Here is a 15039-nt window from a genome sequence, read left to right as displayed (position 1 = left end):
AATGTATTGCCTTAAAAACATAATACACTGTGATTAGTTGTCATAACTCTAAATTTCACTGAGTTCAAATCATGATTTATTAGAGCTGAACTCATTTCTTATCTAAGTTTTTTTTAAATTTGATTGATTGACCATATTGTTATTTGGACTCTGACAGAGCATGGCAGAATATTGTGCATGAGACATTAATCAGGAAATTATGCATTGCTTTCACAACTGGACTTTACTTTGTAATACTGTATTAGCTCTTAACATGCAAATTATTTTAGGTAATTACCTCATTTTTCAGTGGCCATTTGATGGATAGAAGTTTCATGCAGATTCTTCTGTGTAATTTAAAATCTTGTGGTGATTTTTTTTTCCTTTTCATAAAAATCCCAGTTTGAGTTGTCATACTTCAGACTCATAAGGCCAGTTGTACAATACTGTTGTTGTGGAAGCTCATTTTCCCAGTTCCTTTTAACGCTGATGGAAGCAGGCAATTTGAGCAAAGTTTCAAAGTTTCCACATCTAAAATTTCTCCCAGCATTTGTATTTTTCACTGAGATAAAAACTGAAATACTTCTAGCCCATAGATAGATCAAGGTGCATATTTAAATTGTCTTTCTGGCCAGATCAACTAAAAAAGTTGCTATTATTTTCTACTTTAAAAAAACCCTCTAAATTACCAAACGAAAATTTCACATTGTAAATGAATGTCTCTATTCTCCAGTTTTGATATTAAATAGTGCAGCTATTTATTTAAAGCAATAGGTTCAATTAATATGGCCTTCTGATAAATTCAAATAGGTCAGATATTATTAAAACACGCCATAGTTGTAGTTTTCAAGCTCACATGATGTATTACCAGATCTCTGATCCAGTTTTATTAGATATGTTCATATAGACATGAACTGTCCAGAATTATTAGATCATTCTTTCTCCGTATTTTTCAATGTAGCCTGTCATACAATCATGAATATTTGCTGTGATCTTGTCTATTCAGAAACCTGATACTGTAAAATAGCTTCCCCATAAATGTCAAGTAATGTAAAATTGAATGCCTATATTTAAATAGATTTTAACAGATAATAAAACTCTTGAGATTAAAATGGTTTCATTCAGGGAGGCAGACAATTCTTTCCACAGTATGCAATTTATGTGTCATGTAAAATACAATTGTTATGTAAAATACAATTTAAAGACTCCTTTTTAAAAAGCACAAATGAAAGGGATCTATTGAATTAAACAAAAAGAAAGCTAGAAATCTAGTATTCTTATGGCAGTGATAGTTGGAAATGTGAGATCTAATGACAAGGTACAAACTTATATTTTCTAAACACTGCTCTGACTAGATTTGCTTTCTCCTAATTCCTGTGAGGGTTATTTCAGAGATTCAAGCAATCAAAACAGAGTTTTTACTCACAACCTAACTGTTCTTCATTTGAGACAAAACAAAGGAATTAAAAAATTTTGACACACTATGATATGAAGTATAAAAGAAAATTGCTTTTCCACTTACAGGCATGCATTTGGCACCTTATCGCTGAACATTAAGATCTATCATAGCTTACAATTGGTTCAACAGCACAAAGACTATATCTTGTCTCTTGAGATAACAGCTACTGACAGTCTTTCACTCACTAAGTATTAAAATAGAAATGTAAAATTAGATATCTGATAAATAGTATTGTTTTAGGAAGAGTGTTTTGGACTAATAAATATTCAGCAGTCTTCACCATGGGTTGGCGGTAGGAAAGACAGAAGTAAAAAGTTAAGTAAGGTGGCCAAAATAGCTTATGCATGAGAGAAAACTGTCTTACCTGTGAAAGGGTGACAAATTCCAGAAAAGAGTACAAACATGAAATATCCATCTGCCCATCCAAAGCCAACCCAGAACACATTTGAAGGCAAATTTTGGTACATCAAGTTGCTGTCACGGAAAAGACCGCACTGGGGAAAAGTGAAGTATCCAGAAAAGGTGTCATCGTAGGACATACCTTATATTGGGTGATTTGGGGGAGAATTCAAAGATTTTTTTTTTTTTTTTGGTTCGAGTGTCTTTATAATTGCTATTTAGAAAGAAGAAAGCATGAAGGTGGAATTGCTACAGAATCTGCCCTCAATAATATTTGTGATGGTAGGGACATTTTAGGTCATTTTTGATGTCTGAACAATACTCTAGTTTTGTCTGAGTTCTAGCTTGATTATTGAATTTTTTGTTTGTTGATTGTTTGATTGGCTTTCTTGATTTATCATGGGTGCATGATTGACTGATATTCACATGATTGCCCAGCCTAGCTGACAATGTCACATAAATCCCCACATAGGAGGGCTTCTTTTCTCTTCTTCAAAACATTATGAAGGGGCAATAAATTGATACTGAACAAAGAATAATTGTGTATTGGATTTCCATTCAGCAAAAATCAGAAATAAGCATTAAATAAGTGCTATGGATAAAATTTTTATTTATTTATTTATTTATTTATTTATTTATTTTTTATTTTTTATGTTTTTTGGTGCTGGGGATGGAACTTGGGTCCTTGCACTTACCCAGCAAGCGGCAAAACCACTGAGCTAAATCCCCACCCCTGGATAAAATTTTTATATGTCATTTCATCTAATTCTAAGAGTTAAATTGTAGTATCTCCATTTACAGATACAAACATTAATGATGGGAGAAAAGCCAATAATTTGCTTGCAGCCACATAAACAATAACTTGAATGTCTGGAAATTAAATCTTGATCTCTCAAATTCTAATGTATTTTATTTTTCTGCTTCAAAAATACAGAGATTGGGCCGAGGATTTAGCTCAGTGGTTTCACTGCCTTCTGCACAAGTGGCAAGGACCCGAGTTCGATCCCCGGTACCAAAAAAAAGGAAAAAAATACAAGGATCGTGTATACTTTCCATTAAACTGGAAGCCGATGAATTTGATAGTCCAATATGGGGATTGATATGGAGAGATAAGATTCTGAGATTCTTTTTAAACACATTAAGTTTTCATCAGTGATACCACATGATTTAACTATTTCTCTACTCATTCATTTTAAGTGTTTTTGCATGTGAAACACCTGAAAAGTGGTATAACTAAATTACTACATGGAAAGTGGATACTTTATAACTTTGAAGAAGGTTAAAAGCATAAGCATTGCCAGCACAACAGAAGTCCCAGTCATGTTTCCTCCTAATCATCATCTATTTTCTCTCAGGCAGTGTAACTGATACTTAGACCTCAATGTTAATCATTTTGTTCATATTTAAATTAGTTCCTCCCATTTGTATGCTATCTAAATGAAAGTTTAAAAATATAGTCATTTTATTTACTTTCTTTTCCTCAAAATTATGATTATGAAGTTCACTCATATCTTATTTGTATACTTTTTATTTGTTCCATTTCATTTCACTGCATTGTTACTTTGAATGGTTTTTAAAATAGTATTTTTATAGTTTTGAGCAATTGTACACTTTATATTCACATTCTCCTACTGATAGACATTTGTTTTCTAAGTTTGGGCACTTAATTTATATTTGGACATTTTTTTGATAACACATATGAATATTTTCAGTAGGGGTGAAATTTCTAGAACTGGTAAATATCTATTTTCAAATTTTGAAATTGATGCCAACCTATTTCCAAAGTGACTATGCACTTTTTATGCTCTTTTCAATAACATATGGAGGATATGTTTACTTCAGCTTGTTGCTATAATTGTCTTAAAACTTTTGGTCTTTATTAGCAGCTATAGTAATAAAAAATTGTATATTATTATAATAGTGGTGTGTTTATCTTGCCTGCCTCTGATTATTACTAATGATTGGTATATTTTTACTCATTCACTGGCCATTTGGATATTTTATTTTGTTTGTTTTCTTGGCCATTTATGGAAAAGATGGTTTTTCATGTGTAGATGTGTAGGTGTTAGATGTATATTCTGGATATGAGCCTGTTGGGAGTTACTTGTTCTACTAGCATTCCCCACAGAAAGAGATTGATTAAGATATTTAGAGATATATTTAAAGATTTGTTATTCTCTGACCTTATTACAATGGGTGAGAAATTTCACAATTTGCCATTGATGAGCTGGAGAACTATAAATGCAACTGGAATAATTCTATCCTATTGTCTGACGGTCTAATGTCCAGGAATGTCTAACAACAGGATAAGATGTACACCCCAGCTTGAGAAGATAAAGAGAATTTGCCTTTCCTCTACCTGTTTGTTCATACTCTATAGGTCCTCAAGAGGTTGTATGATGTCTGCCCACATTGAAGCTTGATCTCCTATACTCAATCTGTTGGTTAAATGATAATCTCTTTCAGAGACACCCTTACAAATACACCTAGAAATAATGTGCTGCCAGCTGTCGGAAAATAATCTTAACCCAGTCTAGTTAAACGGATAAAATTTATGATCCTATATGTGTTACAGATCTTTTCCTGCAATGTAGATTATCACACCTTTTTTGATGAATAGAGTTTCTTTATTTTAATATAGTATTACTGTTTCTTGCATGAGTGCTTTTTGGGTACTGGTTAAGAAGTTACCACCTTGAAATCATGAAAATATTTTTCCATATTATCATTTGGAAATTTTTTATTATTTGATCTCTCACATTTCATTATTTAATTTTTGTGGAGTTCATTTTCTGTAAAGTAGAAGGCAAGGATTATTTCCTTTTCTTTTCATAAATCCAGTTGGCCCTACACTATGAACTGAAATCATCTTCAATATCCACTGTTATTCTGTGTTAGTTTGCCACATTGAAGGGTTTATCTATGGGTTGAGATGTTTTAACTACTTTATTTTTTACTTTGGTTGTGCTGAGTTATATTCATATTTTGGAATACTATGAAGAAAGCGCCTGTTAGCATCCTTATTCCAAGCCTTAGAGGACTCATATCAATTTACCTGATCCTTTAAAACAACTAGCTTTTGTTTTTATTTATTTTCTAGTGTAATTCTTCTATTTTTTAGTTTTATTGGTTTTCTATAAGCTTTTGAATGCTATCAAAATATTCGTCTTTTTTTTTTTGGTACCGGGGATCAAACTCGGATCTTTGAGCTTGCGCAGCAGGCGGCAAAACCATTGAGCTAAATCCCCGGCCCCAAAATACTCTTCTAAAGAATGGTTTGGCTGCATTCTTGCATTTTTATAAGGTGTGGCTTTGTTTTCCTTTAAAATATTTCCTAATTTTCTTTGCATCTATTTCTTTGACCTTCAACTCATAGATTCTTCAGTATATTATATTATGCACTATGTAATATGGACATAGTTATTTGACCTAGTGTAAAAAAATAGTGTTTGAACTATAGAGAACAGGAAAGTAACTATTATTAATGCTTGATATTAGTCACAGAAGCAACCTAAAGTTATTTGAAGCAAATCCTTTGATACCGATACCATAGATTGGAACACATTGTGAGAGTTATGCAAATATTAAATTCAGATAACTAGGACAACTTGCACATTCCAGTCTTCTTTTTAGCCATCTCTTGCTCAGTACTTCACATTGCAGTGCCAGCACTATGTATGTATGACATTTTTATACTGGAAAAGAGGTTTCTAATATTTTATAAAAATATTATGTTTTAAAATATATAGCTAAAATACAAAATTGTGCAATTATATAGTAAGCTCTACACTGTTTAAACTACGTGAGCACAATTTTAAGATAAAAATATTATCACTAGAAGAAAATTTTACAGTGTTTCAAGCAATAACTATCTAAATTGTTTCCATAAAAGAATGGCTTATTTACACTGTTGGTATTTCACAAGTAATAGAAGGGTTGTTTTTTTTTTTCTTAAATTCTTTTATTGGTACATTTTAGGTATACAACACAATTACATTTCTCATTGGGAACTTGTACCTTTACATGATGCATCTTGGTTCTTATTTTTTCCCCAGTCCTAGCCCTCCCTTCACCCCCTCCACCCTTCCCTATTTACAAAGACTTTATTTCCATTTTTTCCATTTCTCATCATTTTTCCTTTTCCTTCTTTCCTTTTCCCTGCCCCTCCCACTACACCTACCCCTTTGGACCTTTTCTTCCTATTTTGCATTATCGATTTTTCATTCTAATCATTGGTACATTTTAAGTATACAATATAATGACATTCATCGTTGGAAATTTGCACCTTTACATAATCTCTCTTGGTTCCCATCTTTCACCCTTGCCCAGCCTTCCCTTCAACCCCTCCATTCCTCCCTATTTACAAAGATTTTGTTACTATTTTTCCATTTTCTCATATTAATTCCATTCCCTTCTTTCCTTTTCCCTACCCCTCCCATCTCCTTCCCCTTTGCCCCTTTTCTTCCTATTTCACATTACCTATCATACAACAAATAATAGAATGTTGATGCAGAAGAAAAGTGGAAAACAGTTGTGTTTTTGATTTTTTTCTTCAAAGTAGATGTAATTACTTGTGAACACTTCACTTTCATACTCGGTCAAGATATTGGTGAAGTTATTGGTATACTTTTATCTATCTATAATTTTTTTTAAGATTTGTATAGGGCATGGTTAAGTGATCTGAAAATTATTGTATATTTTTGGGGTCTTGCTTTGTTAGTAGGAATCTGAGTTGCATTTATTCGAGGGCTAATTTTCTTTCTCACTGAGAGAAGACCCTTCCTAGTACCCTTACCACGATCTTAAGGCTTTCCTCATTTGTTTCTCTCAGAGATTGTTAACTGTTTTTAACGAATATTTGATGTCCTAAGTGCTCATATGTCTTACTGAGTATTTATAAAAATCAAATCAAAGTGTACAAAAATGCTTTGTAAACCATAACATTTTATGCAGTCCTATTGTTTTGCTACCATAGGAGAATCACTTAGAACTTTGCGGTTAAGTAATATAGAATCTCTTAAATTTCTCCACATTGCCATTGTAAACTTTATCTACATATCACAATGTAAAGAAACAATGGTGACTATATTCTATGATATAAATTATAGAACATCAAGCTCCCCTTGATGGTTGGAAAAATTACTTTGCACTACAAAGTTTGCTGAGCCATGTATCTGAAACTCATCTTGGAGGCTCTGGTTTGTTTCTGTTTCAAATTTTCACCTAATGACTATCGTAATTATTTTCCCTCAGTTACTATTATTTATTCTTATACAGTGGATCAATTCTATGATGATATCTTCTTCTGATGTTTTCTATTATAAATTAATCTCTGCTGAGAAGAGAATGAAATGTTTCCATTTTCCTTTGCTTGAAGAATAGTAGTTTTTACATAATGTAAATATCAAATGTCCTTCTCTTTGTGTTGCAGATATATGAAGTCTGAAAGTGAGATCTGTGTTAATTTCCTGTAAGGTAGGAACACTTTCAATTTTTCTATTTCCTTGTGTTCAAAACTGTTTTTACAAAACTCAATGAAGGGTTTCTTCTGAAAAAGTGGACCTATGTGAAATGTGAAATATGAGAAAAACCTTTGAGACCTGCTTTTCAAAGATCATGTATGTCTCCTTTCCAAACTTGCCTTTTTCACAATCACTCCAGATCCTAAAATAATAAGATTTTTAATAAATAATATTTCTTTTTCATGATTTGCTCTATCTTCAACCACTTAAACATGCATGCTAGAATAGTGCAAATTATGTGATGCACCTTTTAAATATTAAACATTTCATAAGTATATTCCTACCCAAGGACCTGTAGACAACAATAGAAAGAGTAGCATGCAAGAAGTGTTTGAACAGCTTCAAGTTACCCACTTGGGGGCATTAAGTGAGGAATATGTACAGGAAGGATTAATTAAAAGGTATTATAAAATATGAATAGGTTAAAAATGAGGACAATTGACCTCAAGGGGATATATTCATGTTTATATTTGATAGTAAAAGTTTACTTGAAATGAATGAGGAACACACTGAGTACATGGGAATAAAAGTTGAGGTTGAATGAGGGTCAGTACATCCAAATCATGCTTATTGGGGTTTGTTTCTGATTTTTTTTGAGCTGAGAAAAATTGCTTATTCAATTTAATAAACCAATCGAACTGTTCATGGGTAAGAGATGAAGGTTTGGTACTGTCTTGACCAAGTTGACTGGATTTCATAAATGATATCAAACATCAGATTGTTTTAGTGTTTGTTTAATGGAAAATGTTTCCTTGTTTATGTTTTTATACATAATTAAATATCAATTGAGTTGAGCAAAATGATTTTCCTCTTTTAAAAAGAACACAAACTTTAAGACCTCTGAAAGTATTAAACTAAATGTCTAAGGGACTCAGGGAGGCTCCTTGAAAATCATAGTTAAATTGGCCTAGATTGTCCTGTCACCATCATTCATGTCCTCTTATAATTCACCCAGCTCAATACCTCAGATATTGAACATTTGTCCAACAATAGACAAATTGGTAGAAAACAGCAACTTAAATTTTGGCACCGCCTTATTTAAATTTTAAATCTGTTTTTTAATCCTCTTCAGTAAGTTATTAATTTTCTTCTTAAGATAGATGGTTTAAAATGTTACTAGAAGATGAAGATTTCAATCTAAATTATAATTATTTCCTACATCTGTTCTGATACATTTTGAATGGTTTGTGGTTGTAAATCAGGTGTTAATGAAATAAAAATGTTGTAACCATGTGGAACATCAGAATTGCAGTTGACTGAAGAAGAGTCTGTAAATTCTCCAAGGATGCTTTGCAGCAGTGAAAGCTCTTGTGTGATACGCGCTATACACAAAATTATGTCTTTATAAACTTAACTATTAAATTTAGAAACCTAAAAATTGCCAAAGGGGAGCATTTCTAAGAATTGCTTTTTAAAAACAAATATTCTATTTTTATTATTTTATTTTTGCATGGTTTCTGAACCTGTCAGTTGCACACTGTATAGAAAGCATGATGTTTTATAGCCTTCTGGATTCACCCCATAGGGACAGGCTGAGGAGTGTGCCATGTTAGTCACAGAAGAGCTGGTGGAAGTGATGTTCTTCCTCGTTTGCTTGTTCTTCTGAATTTCCTAATCACAGTCTTTGGGTTTTCATACAGTAAATTGTACTTTTGCTCACTAGTGGATGCTGCTGTTATGTTTTAGTTTAGCCAAGAAGCCTAATTCAATAGGATTTATATTAAAATTAGATGTATTTGCATTGGAGAGATGAAATGAATAAACCCACAGCAATATTACTCTTAAAAACATCTTCCAGCACAGACGGTTTGATATTAATTTTATTAAATTAACATGATTTCTGAAAAAGAGAATTTTAAAGAATATACAATTATAATATTTTATAAATAGTAAGTAAATATTATAAGAATTGTTTTCATATGTAACTGAAAATTAATTCTCAGTCTACTTTCATTACAGTCAGTGCATCTAAAGATGTGTAGAAATAGTTCTTTAATACTCTAGTGTTGTTCGCTGCAGGTTGTTAAATATTAAATTTGAAAAATTGTAAAATAATTATACTTATTATAGTTAGATAATTTATTTTACTGAATTCAAAGACAAATTATTTTACCAATCGTGGTTTAGGAAAATTTTAGTATAACATACTGGGGTTCATTTAAATGCAACACCAGTATGATTTTGGAGTATTAGAAATTTTGAGTAATCTTCCTTGAACTTTGTTCCAAAATCTGGGTGTGTGCAGCTTGCAAAGAAAAATGTCCTATTCAATTAGATTAAATGAAATTCAAATATGTTCAGTGATGCATCACCTAAGAGAAACTTGTAATGAATTCTCATCATGATTCATGAATTATTCTGTAAACAGTTTTCTCCAGTGAAGTAAAAACTTCTCAAGTACATCTCTTTTTACTACTGGGCTTATAGGTTTTCTCTATATTCTTGTTGATTGTTCTTAAGTGTTTTTATTTCATGTTTTTCTTTTTTGAAAGAAAACAAATGTATTAATGTTGTCAAAAGTAAGTTTTCAAAAAGGTCTGTCTCACTATGAGTTTCTGAAACATTTTAAATATTTCAATTTATTTCTTAACTGCTGTTGACTGATGAAATGAAAAAAGAACTCAGAGTAATTATTGATTAATTGAGGAGGGATGTGAAGATGAATTATACAAATAAAAAAGAAAAGCAACACTTATGGTAATTTTACTTGATTATTTTGTTGCTCTATTACTTAGAAACTCACTTTATTGATTCATTTCAAACGCTTAAAGCTAACAGTTAGGACTTCAAATTATATTTTCCAAACAATATATTTTAATTCTTTTGTTTGTGGTGTATCATTTAATACAGTGTTTTCCTCAATTTGTATTTTTTATTAGTGTATTTGCAGCATATAATGATTACATTCCTGGTGGGGAGTTGGTACTTTTCAAGACATTGAAAACAAACTCACCATCAAAACATTATTTTTGGTATATTTTCCGGTGTATTCCTAAGCATATAAAAGTAAAAAGAGAAGAAAAATGTGCAAATTTTGAAGCCATGCAGATCAACTAACCCTCATTGGTATTCTTTGAGATAAGAGTAAACATGTGAATGTAAACATGTCAATCATGTTTTACTAGTTCACTTAGATTTTTTGTTACTTGGGCTACTCTTCTAGATAACATCCATGACTAATACATAGATTTGTAATAATATATTGATTAATTTTAAAATCAACATTATTATCTCATCTAAAATTGACAAATTCTTTTGCTTTAAAATTTGCTTTGCTTAAAATGTACATAAACTTGAAATTGGATTTGAATTTAGTTAACTTATTTGCTTTTAAAATTGAAACTAATGAATCCAATCAAAAGGATAATTTGAAAATTCTGATTAGTATAGTAATACTTTTTGTATATCTGATTTTCCAAAAAGTAAGTTTATTATATGAAAAGTGAAAGACCAGTCCTACATTTATTTATGGTTTTAATTTATACCTATTCTACCACACATTTTGACTTTTAACACATCATTTTGATGTTTCTTCAAATTCAAAACTTTTATTCTAGTAGAGTGGTTGTTAACAGAAGTTTGGAATGAGAGATGGGAAAAGACTAATTAGTGTGTAATAAGTTTCAGATAGATAGGACAAAGTTCTGGTGTGCTATTGTACACTATGGTGGCTGTAAATAACAATAATATACTGTACATTTCAAACAGCCAGAAGAAAGGAGCTTAAAAATTTAAAACATAAATGATAAACATTTGAGAAGATACTCTTACTTACCCTGACATAAATCTTTAAAACATCAAATTACCCCATTAATATGTACAATTTTTATGTTTTTATATTCATTAACAATAAATTTAATTTTAAAGTGTGTGATTGTGGCTTCAAAGTTTATTTCAGCAAAACATACCTTTAAAAATCAGAAAATCACTTAGATGTATCACTTCCAGATATCTCTGAAATTTGTACTCTTTTTTTAAATTAATTTTATTGGTACAAACCAATTGTATTGGTACATTTAAGGTATACAGTATAATGAAATTCATCATTGGAAATTTGCACCTTTGCATAATCCATCTTGGTTCTTATTTTTTTCCCCATTTCCCTGCCCTCCCTTCACCCACTCCACCCCTTCCTATCTACAAAGACTTTGTTTCCAGTTTTTCATTTTCTTATATTAATTCCATTCCCTTCTTTCCTTTCCCCTACCCCTCCCACTTCCCCCTTCCCTTTGCACCTTTTCTTCCTATTTCATATTATCTATTATGCCTTTTAGTCCTTATTTAAACTTTCATTTCTCACACTAGAGAAACTATTCAGTATTTACACGTGTGTCCTGTTAATTTCATTATTTGTACTGTTACAGAATATTTACTAATGTTAATAAAAAGTGAAGGTCCACCTAACAACAAAAAGGAAGCCAACGAATAATTCTTCTGCTTCTCAACTTAACAATGGTGCAACTAATGATTTTTAAACTTCATAATGCAACAAAAATCATCTGCATTAAGAAGAAACTATACTATGAATTTTGAGTTTTGATTTTTTTTCCCTGGCTAACGGTATTCAGTATCATGCTCTTGTGTTACTAGGGGAGCCTCAACAAGCCACAGCTCCTACTCAGCTATTTGACCACCAGGGTAAATTCCAGGTACTCCCCAAGATGCTCTGTTGCTAGGCTACAGTATTCAATAGGTTGAGTGTTTCAAATGAGTTTTATACTCATGACATTTTCAATTTAGGATAGGTTTCTTGGGATGTATCCCCACTGTAAGGCAAGCCAAGGAGTAGCTACACTTATAACCACTATTGAAATACTTTATTTGGTGTGCTAGAAGTAGTCCAAGCATTATTTATGAATGCTTCCTAAAATATATATTTATTAGATCAATAATTCACTCTAAAAGGCTCTCGAAGGACATTTTTAATTAGTTGTGGCACAGTGACAGAACTGGTACTTAATCATTATTTCGCAAGTAAACATTGGACAACAAATGCTGATTGGAAACAAGTTATATAGTTCATAGTTTTGTTTTTGTTATTTTTTGTCAGTGAAGGGGACATTTTCTTTGCATACTAAATGAAGACTTGAAAAATACATATTTCAATATTTAGGAAGTGTTGTCTTCATTACGTGCATTTAATTTACAGGGGATGAACAATGACTAAAAGTCATTTATCAAAATAAGTGATAATTATTTCCATGCAAGCAGAAATTACTGAATTCTCATAATTCCTATATGATAGGTATCAGATTTGAAAAGAAACTTAAAAAATAGAAAATCAGTAAAAATGAAAGATAACATTTTGTGCAGACCCATTACCTTCTAATTTTAGATAAATATCTATAAATTTCTTAATAGATCCAAAAAGATATTTTTGCTGTGTTCCGTTAAGTTCTAGTAGTTTTATAAGATAGAAATTTCTCTGTATGTTTTATCTTTTTTTCTCCCTCATATATTAAACATTTTTCTCTTCTTTTCCATGTAGCTGAGAAATTATCTTTCATATGGTTAAATACATTATTTGTTTTGCTTTTGAAAGTGGTTTTCTGCTGTTTCTCCAGTCCGTTTAAATAATAATTAAGGGATTTTCCTCATCTATTTTATATTACTTTTGAGTTAATTATCACTACTTTTTCTTTAGGTTCTATTAGTTTTTTTGGGTTTTTTTAATGAAATATGTGAATATGTTAGAATATTCTATGGACATCTAAATTATAAACAGGTTGTATCCTCATTTATTTACATGACTGCTATTTGGTACTTAGCCTATATGGACTACACAGTGTTGTAAATAGGTAAGTTCACCAGTTTATACTCACAAGCACTTGAGTCACGATATACTGGAAGAAATTTCAGATGAGAATTTACTTTTTAAAAAGTATTGACTCTTTTTTTGTTTGAGCACTACATGAAAATTTTAGATTTATTATTTTAAAACATCATTTACATTATGCAAGCACTGAAACACTAGAATTTTTCATTAGAAAAACATGTAAAAGTACATTAGCCCATGTTCTGACCTTGACAGCACAATACTGCAACAGGCTTCATTTAGCTCATAGCTATCTATCAAAGTTCAAGGGCATCAGTTGGGATCTTTAGAGTACTTCATAGTCGATGGCATAAAATGGCGGGAGAGCACAGGGGAGTGAGAGATCACAGCACTAAAAAGGAAGCCAGAGTGGTTCAGGGACAGGCTCTGGATTTTGCAGCAAATTGCTCTCCTGAGAACTATGTCTGCTTTCCCAGAAGAACTTTCATAATCGTTTGTGATTTCAGGGTCACTAATGATTGAAGATCCTCCCCTTTGGCTCCACTTCTTATAGGTGATGCCATCTCCTTTAGGTGATGCTGCCTCTGTATTGCCACAGTGAGAACCAGTGCTCCAGCACAGGAACCCCTGAGGGATAAATCTCATCTGAGCCTTGGCATAAAATTTCATAAGATTTAAATTAGCAAACCAGAAATGTTAACATTTTCAGCCATTCTACTTTTCACTTTATGCTCCTACTCTACTATTGGCTACTCTGAAGAGTTTTCCTATTTGGGGTCCTACCAGGAAGTTTTTGAAAAATAAAATAATAATTTCAAGTCTTCAATTAGGTTTATAGTATGAGTGGTAATGTTCCAGAGAGAAACTGAAATAGTGTTTGCACCTTCTTTTTTTCAATTACAGTCTCCTATATTTGAGATTCAATACCTAACTCAACATATCTTCATCTTCACCAGTGTGTACTGTAGATTCTACTAGAAGAATAGAACTACTCTTGTTGAAATAGCTCCATTTCCGGCATTTAGCCCAAGGGAGGCCATCTATTTTCTGGCAGCAATCTTTTTTGTTTGTTTGTTTTTGGTACTGGAGATCGAACTCAGGACCTTGTGCTTGTGAGGCAGGGGGCAAACCACTGAGTTAAATTCCCAGCCCTCTGACAGCAATCTTGATCTGCTGCTTATTTCCACTCATGGTCCTCTGCATCTCTGAGCTTACTCTTCACTTTGCAAGAAGGTTCTCATGTAGGTTCTGCCCACAGATCTTACCCCTCCAATCATTAACTCCCCCTAGAAGTCTTCCCTGACCATTCTCCTCCTTCAAGTTATTCTTTATCACAACTTCCTCTTTTTTTCCTTCTCCTTTTCCTTTCTTTTTTTCCCATACTGTTTATAGCTATCATTTATTATCTCATTTATTTACTTCTATCTTTTCAGTTTGCTCCACTTGATTAAGAGCTTCAGGTGGACTGGATCCATGTCTGTCCCACTGACCACTCTTTCTCCAGCATTTGACAAGTTGGTAGGCATATAAAAATTACTTAAGTGCTTTCATATGGGCATGCTTCTTGGCATTATTGATCATAGTAGTTGTGGTAGGCATTAAGTAATTTCTTTAAAGATCATAGAGAACCTCAAACTTAAAAACAAATAAACAATATTATTGTACTTGTTTAAGTATGGTGGAGACCATGAAGCCCCAATCCCTTTATGTCTCTTGTTCCCTGCAGAATAGCCCGAAGTATATAGTGTTACCTGGTGAAACCATAGGACTCCTTGAACAACCACTGGAAATCCCTTTACTGTTTAATATCTGCGGATAGATATTTCTAGTGCTTGTAAAGTAACAACAAAATATGTAAGGATCTAGAGTCAGAAGATTTGGGCACCATTGACAACTCTACTACT

The sequence above is a fragment of the Heterocephalus glaber genome, unplaced genomic scaffold, assembly GCF_053883595.1.
Source record: "Heterocephalus glaber isolate CG9 unplaced genomic scaffold, H.glaber_assembly_v1.0 deba00001606, whole genome shotgun sequence".
NCBI classification, from domain to species: Eukaryota; Metazoa; Chordata; class Mammalia; order Rodentia; family Bathyergidae; genus Heterocephalus; species Heterocephalus glaber.
This window is presented reverse-complemented; position numbering follows the sequence as displayed.